General features: G+C 44.7%; 1 protein-coding gene across 1 annotated transcript in view; it reads left to right on the forward strand.

Annotated features, from left to right (window-relative positions):
- Positions 1–6730: 6730 nt before the first annotated feature.
- The window catches only part of dclk3 (doublecortin-like kinase 3), a 43194-nt gene continuing 30498 nt past the window's right edge, over positions 6731–19426 (forward strand). The window contains exon 1 of the mRNA XM_048528734.2: positions 6731–6766. The gene's annotated coding sequence lies outside the window, so the exon portion shown is untranslated. The remainder of the gene's footprint in view (positions 6767–19426) is intronic.

Genomic DNA, 19426 nt, shown 5'->3' on the forward strand with positions numbered 1-19426 from the left:
CTACGCCCAAAATATCATCTGCCGAAACAAATCTTTCACAGATTGGTGAAGTCACAGAGGATGCACTTCCACTGCCAATGCACAAATTTAGAAATTTTAAGCTAGCAGTTATTACCTTGCTACCAATATCAGATTTAAATTTAACGGCTGATTAGTCTACCAAATTTTAAACAAATAGTTACTCCTGAGTGCATGCAGCCTTAAGGTTGAAATTCCACATTCATTTGCCTCAGGGTTTCAGGTTTTCCTTTCTCCTAGTTGAATATTCCTTTGTTGACAGGTGCAAAACTGTTCTCTCTTTCTTCAGCATTTCACTTCCAACTTGCAATTTCCCAGCCCGCACACCCCCTGCAGCCTCCCTCCTCCACCCATTCCCTTGAATCTTTTTTCTGCCACCTGCCCAAAATACCTAAAGGCCCTTTTCTTCCCCCCAACCCCAAGCAGCTCCTTCCTATGACTCCTGGTGGATAGATAACTTAAGATAGCTCTCCAGCCTTAAAGGCTGGGACTTCACAATCTAACCCAAACACAATACCCTACACCCAACACCTCCTCTCACCGCCCTCAAATGAACCTAAGGAGAAAGGGGTCTGAAAGGGAGGTAAGGATCTTCAAAAGCCAGTCTGCAAAAGGGGGAATGAGTCTGAAAAGGGTGAAAGGGTCTGTAAGTGTTGGAAAGGATCTGCAAAGCATGGAAAGATTTCACAAGGGAGAAGCAGATAATTTTAAACATTTCAACAGAAGAAACTGTGCCTAAAGTTTTGGAGTAGATCTGTAGCTCGGGTTGAAAAAACAAACCAGCTCGGCGAGCCAACCAACCTCAACAGAAATTGTACCTGTACGCATAAAAAACTGAGGTACTTGCAAATTTATGCGGAGTCTCTTGTTTAAAGCTTTTTCAAAATTCATTTGTAAGATGTGGTCATTTCCAGCTGGCCACCATTTATTGCTATCCCTAGTGCTACAGGAGTTCAGGAGCTAAGGCAGTGTTGTGGGGATTACTTTTATAATGAATGTGTCAATTGTTTAATATAATATTGGAAAGTTTTATTTCATGAAGATCTGTACTCACACAGATTCACATCTCAAAGCATCTCGCATGCCATGAATGCCTTGAGATACAAATGCCATGTTAGGGACTAACATAACAGTAAGGGTGATAGGTTTTGGGTAGAGAAGTACATCAGTTATTTTTTAATAAGTGTTTATTGCTATAAAAGTAATGTTTACTTTGTGTGTGTGGCATTAAGCTTAAATAAATGACGAAAATAGTGAGTAATTACGAATTCTCCTAATTCTGCTTCTTTATGAGTTCAAATCCATCAGATACCAACACAAGTACGGAATGCATTGTTACTCAGTGGCTATATCAAGAAATGAAGGAGTTAATGAGATTGAAGAAAGAGATCCTGAAAACCTCAAGAAATTGTGGTTGGTTTGCCCGCTGAGCTAGAGCGTTCTGCCGATGTTTCATTACTCTGCTGGGCACCATCATCAGTGCAGCCTCCAATAAAGTGCTGTTGTATTTTCCTGCCTGGTATTTATAATCTGGGGTCCGTTGAGCCGAATCACCTTACTTCCGGTTTTCATTCACAGTGGAGTATATATACGGTCCAGGTCTATGTGTTTGTTGATGGTTTTCTTCGTGGAGAACCAGGCCTCTAGGAATTCCCATGCTTGTCTCTGCTTCGCCTGTCCTAGGATCCTGGTGCTTTCTCCATCGAACTGGTGGCTTCCCTTGTCCTTATGGATGGAGATGAGTGAGTATCGGCCATGTCTTTTTGTTGCTAGTTGAAGGTTGTGTACTCTTGTGGCTAATTTTCTTCCCATCTGTCCAATGTATTGTTTGTCACAGTCTTTGCAAGGAATCTTGTATATGACATTGGTCCTGTCCGTAGTGGATAAGGGATCTTCATTTGTGTGTGTTAGGTTGGTTGTCTCCTCTAGTTTGGTCTGTTTAATAAGACGAAAGTATCGTCCACATATCATAGCCATAGTTTCAGTTGGATTAGTGGAAGGGCCATGCTTTCAAGTCCCTACATCACCGCTTCAGCTATTAGTCCAGAGACACATCAACCAATAAACAACATCCTCACAGGCATCCAATTCACCAGGGAAGAGGAAATGAACAAACAGCTCCCATTCCTGGACGTCATGGTGGAACGCAGGACAAGTGGGGAATCCCTAACAAAGGTACACAGGAAAGCCACACGCACTGACCAAGTACTGAATTTCAACAGCAACCACCCTAACACACACAAACGAAGTTGCGTGAGAACATTATTTAAACGGGCAACAACACACTGTAGCAACACAGAACTATGCCAAAAAGAAGAACAGTACCTCTTCCAAGTATTCAGAGACAACAGATACCCGAAAACTGGGTCAGACGATGCCTATCACATGAACATCAGGAAGCCTACCCCCTATGATTCTACTTACACCTCCTTCTCAGGAAATGGTCTAATTCTCCTTTGATTGTTTCAATTGAGCCTGCCTCTCAGCCGGTACAATCCGGACCTTAAGCACTCATTGCATGAAGAAAAATTTTACATCTTTTACCAATGGCTTGAAATATTTGCCTTCTCATTCTTAATTCTTTCATGAGTGGGAAGTTTCTTTTTCCCCATCTACTCTGTGCAGACCCATCATTACTTTGAATGCCTCTATCAAATCTCCCATTGATCATCTTTTCTCTCAGGAAACAGTCCTAAGTTCTCCAATCTATTTTTATAACTGAGGTTCCTCAAGTCTGGAATTATCATGCATTGCTGCAATTGCAAGGCTCCTTCAACAGGACAATCCAAACTTGGGATAATAAAGTGTGAAGCTGGATGAACATAGCAGGCCAAGCAGCATCTCAGGAGCAAAAAGCTGACGTTTCGGGCCTAGACCCTACACTCTATGCCCGAAATGTTAGCTTTTGTGCTCCTAAGATGCTGCTTGGCCTGCTGTGCTCTTCTAGCCCCACACTTTGTTATCTTGGATTCTCCAGCATCTGCAGTTCCCATTATCTAGAACATAGAACATTACAGCACAGTACAGGCCCTTCGGCGCTCGATGTTGTGCCAACCTGTCGTACCGATCTCAAGCCCATCTAACCTACACTATTCCATGTACATCCATATGCTTCTCCAATGACGACTTAAATGTACCTAAAGTTGGCGAATCTACTACCGTTGCAGGCAAAGCGTTCCATCCCCTTACTACTCTGAGTAAAGAAACTACCTCTGACATCTGTCCTATATCTTTCACCCCCTCAATTTAAAGCTGTGCCCCCTCGTGCTCGCCGTCACCATCCTAGGAAAAAGGCTCTCCCTATCCACCCTATCTAACCCTCTGATTATTTTATATGTTTCAATTAAGTCACCTCTCAACCTTCTTCTCTCTAATAAAAACAGCCTCAAGTCCCTCAGCCATTCCTTGTAAGACCTTCCCTCCATACCAAGCAACATCCTAGTAAATCTCCTCTGCACCCCTTCCAAAGCTTCCACATCCTTCTTATAATGCGGTGACCAGAACTGTACACAATACTCCAAGTGCGGCCGCACCAGAGTTTTGTACAGCTTCACCATAACCTCTTGGTTCCGGAACTCGATCCCTCTATTAATAAAAGCTAAAACACTGTATGCCTTCTTAACAGCCCTGTCAACCTGGGTGGCAACTTGCAAGGATCTGTGTACATGGACACCGAGATCTCTCTGCTCATCTACACTGCTAAGAATCTTACCATTAGCCCTGTACTTTGCCTTCCAGTTACTCCTACCAAAGTGCATCACCTCACACTTGTCTGCATTAAACTCCATTTGCCACCTCTCAGCCCAGCTCTGCAGCTTATCTATGTCTCTCTGCAACCTACAGCATCCTTCATCACTATCCACAACTCCACCAACCTTAGTGTCGTCTGCAAATTTACTAACCCATCCTTCTACGCCCTCATCCAGGTCATTTATAAAAATGACAAACAGCAGTGGACCCAACACCGACCCTTGCGGTACACCACTAGTAACTGGTCTCCAGGATGAACATTTCCCATCAACTACCACCCTCTGTCTTCTTTCAGCAAGCCAATTTCTGATCCAAACTGCTATATCTCCCACAATTCCATTCCTCCGCATTTTGTACAATAGCTTATTGTGGGGAACCTTATCAAACGCCTTGCTGAAATCCATATACACCACATCAACCGGTTTACTCTCATGTGCCTGTTTGGTCACCTTCTCAAAGAACTCAATAAGGTTTCTGAGGCACGACCTTCCCTTCACAAAACCGTGCTGACTATCCCTAATCAATTTATTCTTTTCTAGATGATTATAAATCCTATCCCTTATAACCTTTTCCAACACTTTACCAACAACTGAGGTAAGGCTCACTGGTCTATAATTACCAGGGTTGTCTCTACTCCCCTTCTTGAACAGGGGAACCACACTTGCTATCCTCCAGTCATCTGGCACTATTCCTGTAGACAATGATGAGTTAAAGATCAATGCCAAAGGCTCGGCAATCTCCTGCCTGGCTTCCCAGAGGATCCGAGGATAAATCCCATCTGGCCCAGGGGACTTATCTATCTTCACCTTCTGAAGGATTTCTAATACCTCTTCCGTGTGAACCTCAATCCCACCTAGTCTAGTAGCCTGTATCTCAGTATTGTCCTCGACAACATTGTCGTTTTCTAGAGTGAATACTGTTGAAAAATATTCATTTAGCGCTTCCCCTATCTCATCTGACTCCACACACAACTTACCACTACTATCCTTGATTGGGCCTAATCTTACTTTCGTCATTCTTTTATTCCTTAAATACCTATAGAAAGCCTTAGGGTTTACCCTGATCCTATCCGCCAACAACTTCTCATGTCTCCTCCTGGCTCGTCTGAGCTCTCTAATCCAAATTTGGGAACTGTTAACACATTGAACAACATAGCAGCAGGTCCATGGATATACAATGTGCATTTTTTGTTTCAAAATTGTTGTTTTACTGTTGTTAGGTCAAAATTATACAGCCTCTGCCTAACACAACTCAAAGCACAATGGTTTACCTGATCGAAGGCAATTAGGGGTAGATAATTAATGCATTGCTTTTTCAGCCATTGCAGCGTCCCATGACTTAATAAAAATAACTAACGACATGAGTGATGGGTAAAATGTGGGTGGATAGACTGTCAGAAAGGGAAATATGGGCAACTGGCAATTTGGAACAGACTCCAGCGGTCCACAAGCAAGGCAGCACTATGTTCATTTTTTTTAAAAAATCACTTTGATCAGCCATCCACTACTGAAATGCTAACACATTGTCATGATAACTGACAATCAGAATTGAAATGTGATTACATTTCCTCGATTCCTCCGTTCTGAGGAAGGGTCATCAGGCCCGAAACGTTAACTTTTTTTCCTTCACAGATGCTGCCGAACCTGCTGAGCTTTTCCAGCAACTTTGTTTTTGTTCCCGATTTACAGCGTCCGCAGCTCTTCCGGTTTTTTATTTGGTCCTTTTCAGTTAGTTACAGTAACGAGCCTCTCGGTGTGGTATTGGATGTGTTACAGTGGGGAGGGGGTTTATCTGACTCGGCCCCCAGGGAAATGTGTGTTTCTCTTACAGCCAACCCAACTAAAAAATGTTCTCTCTGACCCTATTATCCGTTACCCTGGCAGCAACGTTCAAACATCGACGCTGGGACAGCAAACAAGTGGTTTTCTGGCGATGCTAATTCGGGGAGGGAGAGAGGGCTGCACGATTTCGCACCAAATCGTGCTCTGGGGGTGAATGAGAGAGCAGCGGCGGAGGCTGTAGCCTCTCGCTGGATACAGGTCACATTTGCAAGTTCCATGTTTTCCAGTCGCAAGCCCTCAATGGAGCATGAGGACCACTTGAAATGAAAGCGTGAAAGTTGGTGACATACTCCCACCCCCCGTGTATAAAAGGTTTTCGGAAGCGACAGGAGACGAGAGTTTCAGAGACAGTAGGAACTGCAGATGTGGGAGAACCTGGGATAACAAGGTGTGGAGCTGGATGAACACAGCAGGCCAAGCAGCATCAGAGGTTTTTGTTTTGGGAATAAAAAGAAGTGAAAATTCGAGATTTGAGAAGTTCACTGGCACAGGGCAGGAACAAAAAAAAACTTGGCAACTTTCACGAAGCGAAAATGACCAGAACAGGGCGATTGTGCACGACCCATTTCATCCATTCCGCTGCAGTGCTGTGAGACACATTGTGGGAAAGCGGCTGTGCGGCTGCAAAGTTTACAGAGAGAGAGAGAGAGAGAACCAAGACAGAAAGTTAACTCAGTGCAGCCCCAGAGCTTGTATGTGGTTTTTTTTTGTTTTTCTCCGGGAATAGCCCATCCCAGAGCTTGTGCCAGCGATCGAGTTTTATGTGGAGGTTTGGGAGAGCGTGTGGACCCTGCACGGTGGTCGGGAGAATTGCTGGGGGGCTGCACGGTGCATCATGTCCAGGCTGGAGCTCCAGGAGCGCGGGCAGCGGCCCCGCCTGATCACCTTCTACAAGAACGGAGACCGCTCGTTCAGGGGCAAGGCGGTGCGGATCCCAGCCCGCCGCTACCTCTCGCTGGAAGCCCTGCTGGCCGAGCTCAGCCGCTGGGTCCCGCTGCCTAACGGCGTCAGGCGCCTGTACAGCCCCCGGGGCGGCCGTGCTATCGGCTCTCTGGCCGAGCTGAGGGACGGACACGGCTACGTGTGCGCCGCCTTCGAGCCCTTCCGTGGGGGCAGGTACGACCCGGAGCCACCGGGAGCTTCAGCTCCTAGGATAGGTGAGAGAGAGAGAGAGAGAGAGCTCACCCCTCACCATCCAACCCCCTCCCCATCCCTCCAAAGCTGTCTGTATCATAGTTCCACCACATTAACTATTTGGTGCTATGTATTGTATAAGTTATTTAATAAGTTCGACCCAATTTCTTAAGTGATTTTGGAAGCTTAATACCTGATGAAGCTCTCTGCATTTCAAGTGGGGATTGACACTGTAAATGTACCGAACTGAATCAAGAATACAATTTGAACGAATGCAAGTTGATTTTTGCAAGCTGCATTTTTATCTTTGAATTGAGTTGGAGGGTCGGTAGGATATGGAAAGAGGGCCTGCATTCCAGTATTGCCTCCTATCAGGGTTGATGCGTCTTAGCTACTCAGTGAACGTTCCTCGCAACCGACCTGCCAGACACGCTGGGACAACAGTTCTCACTGTCCAGAGCTGGAACCCTGAGCTTAAATACATTTTAATCTGCTCTGCCTCTCTCCACTTTGGATTCTCAGTGTCATTTATGTTGAGGAGTGTTTCTGCTTTAGCTGTGTCAATACCCAGCAGTAGTCTCCCCAACAAGTGAGATGGATTAGTTTGAGCCTTGTAACCCTGTAGTCTCTATGTAAAAAAGAAATTCATTTGCTTAATTTAACAGTTTGTTGAATTTATTATTGCTTCTGAATTTTAATCTAAAAGCCCCATAACATCTGCATCATTTGTTTCTTTCACCTAGGGTGTGAGAGTCTGTTTGTTAAGAGGTAGCATAATTTTATTGCATTGAGGTAAAATTGAGTGATTGAACTTGCGTGGCATTTTAGAAAATCACGAACTTGCATTCAAAAATGACGAAAGATCAAAAGCCAGTAAGCATTTTGAGTTTGATCCTGAATAAATATCTAAGGTTGCTATTCATGAAATGCAGCATGATTCATTTTAATATCTGGGTATAAATATGGAATCTCAATCGTCATTACAGCTATTTTTAGCATGCATTCAGTCTTTTATTTCAGACCCGCCGTTGAGAACCAGACCTTTGTTTTCTCCTAACTCTGTGTTTCAGAATTAATACTCTTGAATCTGCCCTTTTTATTCTTGCTTTTAAAGTACTTTTGTTACAGAGCCTTTAACACACCTAGGTAACTTGGCTTCCTCATCATTAGTTTTAAGATCAATATGGTTACATATTTAACAAATGCCAGACAACACTTTTTCAACAGGTCTGGAACTTACAAACTATGGATTCAAATGATGTTGAAGCAAGGATGATCTTACTTGTTGATATTCCCATGTTTGTTTAAGATGATAAAATGCACAGCAAATTAAATCTTGTTGGGGATAGTGTAGCTTCACCTAATGCATTTTACTAATGACTGAGGGACTAATTGGTGAGAACACAGGTTCCTCCACAAGTACAGCATATGAAGTGGTGCAGCCATATGGTATCAATGTGGACTTCACCAGTTTCAAAATCTCCCCTTCCCCCACTGCATCCCTAAACCAGCCCAGTTCATCCCCTCCCCCCACTGCACCACACAACCAGCCCAGCTCTTCCCCCCCACCCACTGCATCCCAAAACCAGTCCAACCTGTCTCTGCCTCCCTAACCGGTTCTTCCTCTCACCCATCCCTTCCTCCCACCCCAAGCCGCACCCCCAGCTACCTACTAACCTCATCCCACCTCCTTGACCTGTCCGTCTTCCCTGGACTGACCTATCCCCTCCCTACCTCCCCACCTACACCCTCTCCACCTATCTTCTTTACTCTCCATCTTCGGTCCGCCTCCCCCTCTCTCCCTATTTATTCCAGTTCCCTCCCCCCATCCCCCTCTCTGATGAAGGGTCTAGGCCCGAAACGTCAGCTTTTGTGCTCCTGAGATGCTGCTTGGCCTGCTGTGTTCATCCAGCCTCACATTTTATTATCTTGGAATCTCCAGCATCTGCAGTTCCCATTATCTCTCATATGAAGTGGTGTTCTGGTTTTTCAGAGGAGAGAATCCCTACAGTGTGAAAACTGGCCCTTCAGCCCAACAAGTCCATAGTGACCCTCAGAGTCTCTCACCCAGGCCCGTCCCCCATAACCCCACCTATTCTACACATCCCTGAACACTCCGGGCAATTTAAGCACAGCCAATCTGCCTAACCTGCATATCTTTGGACCTGGAGCACCTGGAGGAAACCCATGCAGACACGGGGAGTATGTGCAAACTCCACAGAGACAGTCACCCGAGGGTGGAATCAAACCCAGATCCCTGGTGCTGTGAGGCAGCAGTGCTTACCACTGAGCCACTGTTTTGGTGCCTGTGGCCAAGCCAGTGGAACCATCAGTAATCATGGTGATACATGCTAACCCACAGATGATGCTATCATTTATTTCGCCCTTATTTCCCAGGTATGAAAATACATGTTTAGAACCTTCATTTCACACTTCGAATTTGAATTTGGTGCACCCTGCTGGCTTATGCTTTACTACAGTTTTTCATAATGCATGAAATGTGAATGTCCAGACATTCTTAGATAACGGGAACTGCAGACGCTGGAGAATCGGAGATAACAAAGTGTGGAGCTGGATGAACACAGCAGCCCAAGCAGCATCTTCGGAGCACAAAAGCCGACGTTTCGGGCCATCCTGGAAGAGGCTTTGCAGTGAGGTTAAAATTGTGATCAAAGATAATGGGAATTTTAACCTCACTGCGAAGCCTCTTCCAGGATGCCTAACCTGAAGAAGTTGCCCTCCTCCCTCCGGACCACCCTCAGAGGATCTCTATCCCACTGCAACTCTCTTGTCTCCTCTCCACCTACCTTCTCCTCTGTCCATCTTCGATCCACCTCCCCCTCTCTCCCTATTTATTTCGGAGCCCTCTTCCCATCCCCCTTTTCTGATGAAGGGTCTAGGCCTGAAACGTCAGCTTGGGTGCTCCTAAGATGCTGCTTGGCCTGCTGTGTTCATCCAGCTCCACACTTTGTTATCCAGACATTCTTAGTTGTCACATCAATTAACGTGTTCTGTGAAATTTTTCAATGATGAACAAATAGTGTAAAGATGCATATCTTTTGGAGGAGTTGAATGTTGAGTCACAGGTAGACAGGGTAGTGAAGAGGCATTTAGTACACTTGGCTTTATTGGTCAGTGCATTGAATATAGGAGTTGGGATGTCATGTTGTGGCTGTACAAGATATTGGTTAGGCCACTTTTGGAATACTGCAATTCTGGTCTCCCCGCTACAGAAAGATGGTGTTAAACTTGAAAGTGTTCAGAAAGATTTATAAGGATGGTGCCAGACCTGAAGGGTTTGCGCTATAGAGAGAGGCTGAATAGGCAGGCGCTATTTTCCCTGGAGTGTTGGAGGTTGAGGGGTGACCTTATAGAAGTTTATAAAGTCATGACGGGCATTGTTTGGGTGAATAGCCAAGGTACATTTCCCAGGGTAGAGGAGTCCAAAACTAGGAGGCATTGGTTCGAGGTGAGAGGGGAAGGATTGAAGAGGGGCCCCCGGGGCAACCTCTTCATTCAGAGGGTGGTGCGTGTAGGGCATGAGCTCTTAGAGGAAGTGGTGGAGGCCGGTACAATTAAAACATTTAAAAGGCATCTAGATGGATACACAAATAGGAAAGTTTTAGAGTGATATGGGCCAAATGCTGGCAAATTGGACGAGATTAATTTAGAAACAAACATAGAAGTTGCTGGAATGGTCACTGGAACTGAAACATTAACTCTGATTTCTCTTCACAGATGTTGCCAGGCTTGCTGAGCCTTTTCAGCAATTCCTATTTTTGTTTCTGATTTACACCATCCCCAGTTCTTTCAGCTCTATGATTAATTTGAGATATCTGGACAGCATAGACAAGTTGGGTCAGTTCCCGTGCCGTACAATGCTATGACTCTATGAGCAGCTAAACTGGAATCGCAGAATCATTGAATCATGTTCTCTTCATTCTTTCATAGAATCTGGGACAGCCTTTGTTGCCCGTCCCTAATTGCCCTGAGAAGTTGGTGGCGAACAGCCATTTGAACGGTTGCAGTCCATGTGATGCAGATACATCCACAGTGCTGTTAGGACCAGAGTCCTGGGAACTTGATCCAGCAACACTGGAAAAAGGACAATATAGTTCAAAGTCAGAATATATTCAACTTAGAAGGGAATTTGCAGGTAGCTTTGTTTCCATGCATCTGAAGTTCTTGCCTATTTAGGTAGTGAAAGTTGCATGTTTGCATGGTGTTGTCAAAGGTGCCTTTGTGAGTTGCTGCAGGGCGTCTTGTAATGGTAAACTCTGTTGCTACTGCGCTGACGTTTTGGGCCCAAAACATCAGCTTTTGTGCTCCTAAGATGCTGCTTGGCCTGCTGTGTTATTCCAGCTCGACACTTTGTTATCTTGGATTCTCCAGCATCTGCAGTTCCAATTATCTTTGTTATTAATGCTCACTGTTTAGCGAGCGAATACTTAATTTGGTGGATCAAGCACACTGCTGTGTCCTGGACGCTGACAGATCTTTTTGAGTGTTTTTGGAGCTGCACTTCTTCTTGCAAGATAGCCTTGCATCACATTCCTGACTTGAAGCTGAAAGACAGGCTATGGAGGTGAGGTCCGTTAAATGCTGTCTCTGGCTGACTTCTGCAGCCAAAGTATTTACATGGTTAGTCCAGCTTAGTTTCTGGTCAGTGGAGTCCTCCAGGATGTCGATAGTGAGTGTTTCAACAGTGATAATACTGTTGGATGTCAAGGGGCAATGCTTACATTCTCTGTTGTCATAGCTTAACAGTTATGTGGAGTAAATGTTTCTTGCCACTAATCAGCTCAAAGCTTAATGTAGTTCAGGGATAGCAATAACTGCCGATGCTGGAGTCTGAGATAACACAGGGTGGAGCTGGAGAAACTCAGCAAACCAGGCAGCCTCAGAGAGGCAGGAAAGCTGGCATTTCGGATCAGGACCCTTCTTCAGAATATGAATGTAGTTCAAGTCTCGCTGCATTTGGACATGGACTGTTTCACTGCCTGAGGTATCATGAACAGTGCTGAACATCATGAAATCATTATTGGACATCTGCACATCAGATCTTATGATGGGGTGCACGTTATTTATGAAATGTTATGATGGTATTTGGGCTTAATGCACTTTCCTGAGGAGCTCCTGCAGTGATGTCCTGGGATCAAGCATAAAGGGGGACATGTGGTGTCCTGTATTTGTGCTAGCTCTTAGCAAGGGCTATCCACCCCTAAAAACATTCCTTTTGAAGTGTGGAATGAGTCTCCTCTTAAAAGCCAGTATTAAACCTATTTTCATCCGTGTTGTAAGTTTCTGCAGATGTCAGAGGTCTGAAATAAAAACAAAGTGTTAGAGAAGCTCAGCAAGTCCGGTCTCAGCAAAGCTGGTTGCACCTATGCAAAGAGAAACACAGTTAATGTTTTGAATCGAAACTGATGGCTTTTCAGACGAAGAGTCCTGGAGATGAGTCGTAGAGTTAACCCTCCAGGACTTTCGAACTCAGTTCAGAAGTAGAGAAAAGAGGAGTAGAGTGCTACTCCCTGATTCTTTGCTAGTGCCTATGATCCTCCTCGAACGTTATGTGTAAAATGAGAGCATGGCCAAGAGTGGCTATGAGATATTTTATTATGGGAAGTCTGTGGGACAATTGTCCACAAACTTTGATTACTCAGGGGAAGTAGCAGAAGGAAATAGCCACCCTAAGTTCTACTTTCCAATAACATGGCCTGAGAGGGAAAGGTTGGAAAGTATAAAAATATGTCAGTCAAATGATCACTGTACCTGAGAAGAATTGCTGAAGAAAATGTCTAGTTTCTGAGCAACACTTTGCTAGATAAATATTAATTCGGGATGATTTATTGAATAGATCAGATAGTTACTTCAGCTGGACAAATCCCTGCGCGCTGCTCGGGTGCAAAAAGTGTATTCAGCATTTATAATACTTGGAGGCACCGTGGAGAGACATTTGTTTTTTTAAACGGTTCCTTTCATCTCTCTGCAGGAAACCATTCCAGATGTTGTAAGCTGATGCTCCATTCTGTAGCAATATACAATTTGAGCTTTCCAAGATAATAAAATGTGAGGCTGGATGAACACAGCAGGCCAAGCAGCATCTCAGGAGCACAAAAGCTGACGTTTCGGGCCTAGACCCTTCATCAGAGAACTCTCTGATGAAGGGTCTAGGCCCGAAACGTCAGCTTTTGTGCTCCTGAGATGCTGCTTGGCCTGCTGTGTTCATCCAGCCTCACATTTTATTATCTTGGAATTCTCCAGCATCTGCAGTTCCCATTATCTCTAAAAAAAAACAGATGGTCTGGCAACATCAGTGAGGAAAAATGAGAGTTAACATTTCAGGTCCAGTGACTCTTCCTCAGAACTGATGGTAGCTAGGAGAATGCCAGTTTATTTGTGGGGGTGCTGGATAAGGAAATGCCAGGTGGGGATAGAGCCCAAAGAGAGAGGAGAGCAGTTGGATTGTCAAAGGATTTGATAACGATCTGGCTAGGAGGGTGTATAGTTGTTAATGGAGACTGTTAGTGACTGACAATAGATAGTGTGTAATGGCAGGCTATGTAATATCAAGGCCTGATGTGTGGGGCAGGGGGCTCGGACATGAGAGAGCCAAGGCTTTTCCATTCCAATCTTCCTTCTTGTCCACCAACATTAATTTAACTGGTTTTTGACCAGGTATTTGCTATAACTCATTTCTACAGCTATATCACATTCCTCAGTGACTGTCTCTGGCTCAGACTCACCCCACGTGGATTCCAACTGAAGTTTCATCCCTCATGTTTTGAATCCTCCCAGGATCATAGATATCTCTGTGATGTTCAACATTCCACAGACAGCTGCTCTCGCCGCACCCTGAGATCCACAGTGCATCACATGTACACTCTCGGCCTCTCTTTCCAACAGCATCGCATCATGCTGGCTCAAGGCTGCACCACTCCGCAGTTCCACTTCACCCTCCAGCTCATTCGCAGGCTAACGTGAAACTTTTTCTTTTTGTTTCGGACATTAACGCCCACAGAATGCAACAACTCAGTGATACCCATGGCCCCCTGGAACCTTTCTCTCCTCCCCTTCCCTTTGACTCCACCCCCTCTCCTAACCCCACCTCCTGTCAGATATTCACCATCCCTCCTAACCTTCTGCTCTCTGATGCTGAATGTTGAGTACTCAGCAAAGGTCTTGGCTTTATTCCTCTACGTCCCCACCTTTATGAATTTTGAGCACAACGTAAGACCAAACTCATCTTCTGCCATCATGGCCTCTGTACTCATTTCTTCGGACCAGGGTCCTCTCCCTGTCCCACGGACATCTTCACCCATGTCCAACACTCTCCCTCCACCTGGACCCCTCCGTCTGGCCTTTTACCTGCACTCGATGTGTTCAATGAGAATTGTTAATGTGATATTAGTCGTCTCAATTTCTCTGCCCCCCTCAGCAAATCCAATCTACCTCCCTCTGAACTGACTGCACACCATGTGCTTAGATCTAACCCTGAGTTTGTTATTAAGCCTGCCCAGAAGGGTGGTGCTGTCGTAGTCTGGTGTACTGACCTCTACATTGCAGAGAATGAGTGCCAGCTCTCAGATACCCCCTCCTATCTTCCCCTGGACCATGACCCCCACCATGGCACATCAGGTCATTGTATCTATTACAGTAACTGATCTCATTTCATCTGATGATCTCCCCCCCTTCTGCTTCCAAGCTAATAGCCCCCCAGCCCCACACAACTCACTTCTACCTCCTTCCAAAAATCCACAAACAGGACTATGCAGGCAGCCCCATTGTTACAGCCTGCCTCCACCCCACAGAGCTCATCTCTTCCTACCTTGACTCAGTCTTCTCCCGCCCCCTGCCCCCGATCCAATCCCTACCTACATACGCACATGATTCTCTGACGCCTTACGCCGGTTTCAAAACTTCCAGTTTACCTGGTTCCAGCCACCTCCTCTTCACCATGGACATGCAATCCGTTTACACGTCCATTCCCCACCAGGACGGTGATAGTGCTCTCCGCTTCTTCCTGGAGCAAAGACCTGAACCATCCCCACCCACCACCCTCCTCCACTTGGCTGAGCTTGTCCTCACCCTCAACAACTTCTCTTTCGACTCCTCTCATTTTCTTCAGGTAAGAGGGGTTGCCATGGGTACCCGCGTGGGCCCTAGTTATGCCTGTCTCTTCGTGGGGTACATGGAACATTCCTTGTTCCAGTCCTATTCTGGCCCCCACCCACAACTCCTTCTCCGATATATCAACAATATCATCGGTGCTGCTTCCCTCGCTCATCTGGAATTGGAAAAGTTCATCGATTTTGCTTCCAATTTCCACCCTGCCCTCACTTTCACCTGGTCTATCTCTGACCCTCCCTTCCCTTCCTCAACATCTGTTTCCATTTCTTGGGATAGACTGGTCACTAATATCCATTACAAACCTACTGACTCCCACAGCTAGCTGGACTATACACCCTCACATCCCACTTCCTGTAAAGATTCCATCCCATTCTCTCAGTTCCTGTGTCTCCACCGCATATGTTCAGATGAGGCCAACTTCGACAAGGGAGCCTCCGAAATGTCCACCTTCTTCCTCAACCAAGGATTCTCCAGCTCCATTGTCAACAGGGCCCTCAGCCAGATCTGACCCATCACCTGCACTTCCGCCCTCATCCCCTCTCTTCCCTCCTGCAACAGTGATAGTCTTCGCCTTGTCATCCACATCCAGAAGACCATCAGACGCCATTTCTGCCACCTCCAGTGAGATGCTGTCACCTGCCAAACATTCCCCTCCCCTCTCTTGTCTGCTTTCTGCAGGGACCATTCCTCCAGGACACCCTGATTCACACTTCCTTCACCCCCAACACTCCCCACAGATCCACGGCACCTTCTTCTGTAACCAGCGAAGGCGCAATACCTGCCCATTTACCTCCTCCCTCCCAAGTATCCAAGGGCTCAAACATACCTTCCACCACTTCACCTGCACTTCCCAGAATCTAGTCTACTGCATTTGCTGTTCACAATGTGGCCCCCTCTCCATTGGGGAAGCAATGCACAGACTGGACGACCGCTTTGCAGAACATCTACGTTCTGCTCACAGAAAAGACCTTGAACTACCTGTTGCCTGCCACTTTAACAACCACCCTGTTCCCTGGCCAACATCTGTGCCTCAGGCTTGCTGCAGTGTTCCAGCAAAGCTCAATGCAAGCTGAAGATCAACACCTCATTTTCCACTTTGGGACCCTGCAGCCTCCAGACTCAATATCGAATTCAATAATTTTAGAGCCTGAATTCTCCCATGTCCCAGCCCCCTACCTCACACACCAGGCCTTGTAACCACATAGCCTGCTATTACATACAACCTGTTGTTAGTCACTAACAGTATCCATTAACAACTATTCACCCTCCCAGCCAGATCATTATCCACTCCGTCGTCTATCCAACTGCTCTTTTCTATCTTTGGGCTGTATCCTCACCTACTGTTCACTCCTTACCCCCCCCCGCCCCCCACCACCCAATCTTCTGCATATAAACCGATGTTTTCCCAGTTACCATCAGTTCTGAGGAAGGGTCACTGGGCCTGAAACGTTAACTCTGGTTTTTCTTCATATTATGCTGCCAGACCTGCTGAGCTTTTCGAGGCTAGATGGAAACAGATTGTTTCCAGTCATTGTAGAGTTTGGAACTAAAAGGTGATGTTGAATTTAGAACTCCCACAACAAATAATTGAGGCAGTGCCTGTCAAGTTCTTTTGTGATTAAATAGGTATTTTAAAGAAAGTGAGCAAAAGGATGTGAAATCAGCATGAGAACAGGGGATACAAATTGCTATTCATATAGCCTGTGACAGTTTTTGTCCTCTGCATGAGTCAATTGGTGCATGTCTCTTAAAATTAAATAGAAATTGCATGTAACTCAGCATTCATGTGTGATTGAGAATTATTTCCAAAATAATTGATAATCCATATAATACTTAAATGTTGCGCATGGAGTTTGGCGCAGATGTATATTGAATAACTTAATTGATTTACTGGTGATGCACATCAGACAATTTTCATGCTTTTTTTTATTGAATGAGCAGTTTTTTTTTGGGTGTATTACAACTTACGTTGCTCTTCTTAGTTTCTCTTTTTCTCTTCCTTTTTGTGTCTCTACCTGTCCAAGAATGAACTGTTTGTAAACTGTTCCATAGCATTATCAAAATAAGATCAAATTAGAAAAACGTTCTTGTATTAGATTTCTGGTAGTCCAGACATTTCCTCCGGAGATGTCCTGAGGTGAAGGTCCTCACTCATGTATCTTTGTTGCCTTCAGAAAAGGATCAATCTTCTGTATGCAGAAACATGGTTATCCAGTTTAAGCAGTGCAGGAATCATTTTACTTGCAACCCAATGCATTTTTGAAGCAAGGCTAGACATAAATTGCATAGCTCACCCAAGTCCTTTGGTAGTACAAAAGGGAAAATACCGCAAGTGCTAGAAATCTGAAATAAAACCAGAAAATATTAGAAATAAACACAGGCCTGACAGCTTGTATAGAGAGGGAAGATGATATTCCAGGTTGATGACTTTGTTAGTAGATTGGTTCAGTACTGTTTTGAATGGGTGCTTTTGAACTGGGGAATGCCAGGCAGGAATGTGGACTGGAAATCTTCTTCAGTGCTTTTGCTATTTTGTTGAGTTCTGCTTTAGCTTTTCAAATCCATTGTTGTTTTCCATTTGGGCACTCGTACCTGCTCTTTATTCCTCTCATTCTTCCTGATGTGGTTGTTGTTTCAGTTCTCACAACCTTGAAGCAAAATTCCTTGTTCCTCACATTGTATTTTGGTCTTTGGAAATCCCTTTGCCTTACGAAACAGTTGAGCATGTTGCTGGGAGCTGAGGTTGTCACCGTAGTAATACAAGGGAGGGAGGAGGTACCAGATTTCAGAAACACCAAGGAAGCTTGGGAAATGCATCCGGAGACCAACCAGGTCAAGATCTGAAACAACACCTCTGTCAAATTTTGGTCACACAGCCTTATAAAATCAGGTAAAATGATAAGTGACTGATAAATGATTTGCTAGATCAACACCTCGGTTTTGGTGTGTAGACACTCATCAATATGCAGTTGAAAGAAATAATATGGATTTGGGATGCATCCCCTTTCCATGTTTTGAGTTACTGAAGCATTTCTTCCACAAAAAAGGAAGTGTGTTTACAGTATAGATGGACAAAGTATTGCTTTACTCTTTCCAGGGAAATTCAGATTGAATACCTCCAGTTGGCCAAGACTTACCTGGAGTGCAAAGTGCTGAAACTGTCAATGAAGTGTTTGAGAAATGCGAAGGAGTGCAAGCTTTGTGCAGAACGGCTTGAGAAATTAGGAAAGGCATGTGATCATTGCTTCTGTATTCCTTTGTTTTGCTTGAAAGTATAGTAATATTTTCTAGACCCTTTTCATACCACCTCTCTTGTCACATAATGGAAAAGACCATTATATGTAGAACAGTGTTTCAGTTTTCTTAATTGACTAATGATCATAATCAGAGAAAAAGTCTGCTGCAGCATGTTTAACATTAACTTTTCACACCACAAGAGTACATAGCTGCAATCTTCTTACTATCTATGGAATATACTGCAATATTAAAGCTTCCTCAACAGCAATTTACAAACCAATGATCTCTACCACATAGAAAGATAGACCCAAGGAATACTTTATCTCCAAGTTCCTTTCCAAGTTACACATTTCAGGAATAATCAACATGGCATTTTTCAGGGCAGCAATTTCTAACCAATTGTTTGAATTTTACGAGGAGGTGATTAGGTGTGTGTGGTTGAGCATAGTGCAGTTGTTACATACATTGGTAATCTGGACTTGAATATGGGAGCTATGACCTGTAAGTCTGCAGATGACATGAAAATTGATATTATGGTAAGGAGGAAATCCTTGGACATAGAATAATATCGACAGGCTAGTGAGATGGACTGAACAGTGGCAAATGGAATTTAATTCTGAAAAGTGTCAAGTGATGCATTTTTGGAAGGACAAGCAAAACAACAGATAACATGCTGGATCGCAGGAAGTACAGAGGACCAGAGTGTTCTTGGTCTGCTTGTCCATAGATCCTCGAAGGCAGCAGGACAGGTAGAAAAGGTGGTTAAGAAGTCAAATGGGATGCATGCCCTTATTGATCAAGGTAGTGTATACAACATTAGGAAGGTTATGATGGAACTGTGTAGGATGTTGGTGTGGCCACAGCAGGAGTACTGCACACAGTTCTGGTTGTCACATTATAGAAAGGATGTGATTGCACTAGAGAAGATACAGAGAACGACTAGGAAGTTGCCTAGGCTTGAGTGATTCAATGATAAAGAGAGACTTAATGGGCTAGAGATTTTGAACATCTAAGGCTAAGGGGATCTGAATGAGCTTATCAACTTTAGAAGGGGCAGAGCTGTGCCCTGCTCTCCTTTTGGAATGGATGCTTTTCTTTTCATTCCTAATTACATCTTTAGAAAAGTTGTTGTATAGACATTTTTATATAGAAGCACCCCCATCTTTACCTACACTGCACCGGAGTCTATTTTCCCTCTGAAGCTGGAATGACCTTTGAACTTCAAGAGCCTATCTTCTGCTCTAATTGGACAATTGACCTGGTTTCATTCCAGTGAAGGAGGAATCGATGTCTGTGAAATTCCAATGCAGGTAAAT

The sequence above is a fragment of the Stegostoma tigrinum genome, chromosome 5, assembly GCF_030684315.1.
Source record: "Stegostoma tigrinum isolate sSteTig4 chromosome 5, sSteTig4.hap1, whole genome shotgun sequence".
Lineage (NCBI taxonomy): Eukaryota > Metazoa > Chordata > Chondrichthyes > Orectolobiformes > Stegostomatidae > Stegostoma > Stegostoma tigrinum.